The sequence below is a fragment of the Anopheles stephensi genome, unplaced genomic scaffold, assembly GCF_013141755.1.
Source record: "Anopheles stephensi strain Indian unplaced genomic scaffold, UCI_ANSTEP_V1.0 ucontig136, whole genome shotgun sequence".
NCBI classification, from domain to species: domain Eukaryota; kingdom Metazoa; phylum Arthropoda; class Insecta; order Diptera; family Culicidae; genus Anopheles; species Anopheles stephensi.
In genome coordinates this window covers 56,953-59,690 of record NW_023405054.1, presented here as the reverse complement: position 1 = coordinate 59,690, position 2,738 = coordinate 56,953, and positions in this window count along the sequence as shown.

Genomic DNA, 2,738 nt, shown 5'->3' with positions numbered 1-2,738 from the left:
AGGAGACGGTAGAGATATCGCAGCAAACTACGAGCCAAACGAGAGGATCACAAACTTGATCGTGCGAGCCAGTTTTCAACAGTACAGTACAATGCGGACGGATGCACCCGCAATGATGGATCTGGAGATTGAAGGCGAGTGCGTGTGCGGTTCGAAGTGGACACCGGTGCGTGCGAGACGGGTGATTTCGAGGAGACGTACGAGGAGCAACTATCTCCCGTTCCGATGCGTGGGACGACAGAGTTTTCCAAACGGTATCAGTGCAAACTATATCGTCAATAGGGAGCTACCAGTAGTGTAAAAAACACATATGAAGATTTCGTTTCACTTTACAGTTTTGTTCTGGAACCGGAGAAAAAGAAGATGCTTACACCGCTCCTCGGTCGCTCGAGCTTAGATGTCCTAATGCCAGAATGGAGAAAATTGGTAAGTCTTAATTACTCGTCTCTTAGTGCTATTCATCACAGTCTAAAGTCTGAAATTGAACACCAATACCCATACGTATTTTCTAGGATGTCAGTCAGGAAATAGAAGTTTTTACAGCAGATATTGTCCTTAAACAAAGTGCTGTAACCAATTTTTCATAAACCATACACGGTACCGTTCAAATGTCGCGAAATGTAGAAGAAATAAATCACATGGTGAAAAAGGGAATTATAGTCCCTGTTCGTTCGTCCACGTGGCTAGTCCAATCGTAATTACGCCAAAACAAGATGGCACAATTAGAATTTGTTAGATGGGAAAGCTACATTGAATCGCTTTATTTGTACGGAGCATTATCCGTTGCCTGCTATTGAAGACATCTTAGCAAATTTATCGAATTTCAAATTTTACTGTAAAATCGATTTAACGGGAGCCTATCTCCAAGTACGATTGTCACGCACAACTCAGAGTTATGTACCATAAATACCCACCGTGGATGATGCAGGTATACAAGAATGCCATTTGGGATAAGTTCGGCGCCCTCAGTATTTCAGGTTATAATAGATCAAATTTTGCTAGGAACAAAATCTATTCCGTATTAAGATGATATCCTTATTGGTGCAGTATGCTACATAAATGCAAGGAAATTTATTCCATGTGTTGGATTAATTAATCAGCATAAAGTGCACATATATTGGGCCAGATCGCGATTTTTTTAAACAGAAATTGAACATCTCGGTTTTATGCTCACATCTGACGGAATTCGTCCATGTAAAGCTAAAGTGGAAGCAATCTGTCTTGCTCCAGCACCTAAATATATAGTCGTTCTTAAGAAATTACAGTCGTTCTTAGGTCTTTTCCAACTACTTCCACAAATTTTAGCCAAATCTGTCGTTGGAATTACATCCGTTATATAATTGTTTAGGAGAGAAAGTAGATTCTCGTGGTCAGTCGAGTGTGAAAAGGCATTTAAAAGTGTAAAGAATTGTTGATCTCCAATGACGTATTAGAGCCGTATGATCCAAAAAAGCCACTAATACCATGCCGTACGGATGCCAGTCCGTACGGAGTTGGTGCTATTTATCTCACTTAGCGGGATAATTGGAGAAGCCTGTGTATTTTGCGTTATCAACACTCACACCCGCGCAACAAAATTACGGGCAAATACATAAAGAAGCATTAGCAGTTGTATTTGGAACAAAAAAAATCACATGTATTTGTATGGTACGAGTTTTACTCTCGTTACCGATAGTTCTGCGTTCAAACAAATGTTTAACCCACACAAGAGTTCTTCTGCTGGGCAATTTCTAGATTGTACAGATGGGCCGTAATTTTGTCTAATTACTCCTATAGCATAGTACATAGGCCTGGTAATGTATTAGTAATGCCGATGCGTTATCTCGTTTACCGTTGCCAACTGAAAACCGATTGAGCACATATCAGTTACTGAACTTAAAGTGCCCGCGTGTCAAAAGACGCAAAAGGTACCAAGTGCAATAGTTACGTCTAGATGGCCTCTAGCCACTCATGCATTCCAAAGAATCCATTTGGATTTATTTCATTTTGATGGAAATACCTTTCTGATAATAGTGGATGCCTATTCAAAATTAATACATTTGAAAATACTACGAAGAACGTGTACGGAGAGTGTATTGGAACGATTGGAAGAAATGTATACGTATTTTGGGTTGCCTTCTGAAGTGTGCTCGGATAATGGTGCCACCTTTCAACTCATCTGGGTTTATACATGCGTGTTATTCAGATAATATAAAAGTATTGAAATCTCCTTCTTATCACCCTCAATCCACTAGCGAACTAGCGGAGAGGGGGGTACAGACGATCAAGAATGTCTTGAAAAAGTATCTGATAGATGAGCGATTAAAAACCGATACCACTTCAGAAAAAGATTAACAAGGTTCTTTTAAAGTATCGTAATACTCCATCTACGTCCACTGGCAAAACTCCATCTTCATTATTGTTTAACTATGTGCCTCGCACATTACTAAATACGAGCAATCCAGTTAAGATCCTAACACTAACAGTGTAACGAAACCAGTTAGACCCACTCATCATTCCTATAGCCGTGGAGACAAAATATTATATAGGAATCATCAAGAAGACATTGTAAGGTGGATACCCGCGATGGTATTAGAGAAAATAAGTCCTAGAACTTACTTAATTAATTTACATGGGAATGTTAGAATGGTGCATACCAATCAGATTCGTGCTTCTCAGCTCTCAGGTGAATTTCACCCTACTTTGCTTATACCTATATCAATGACTGATGCTACGACAGGAAATAATGAAACTAGAGT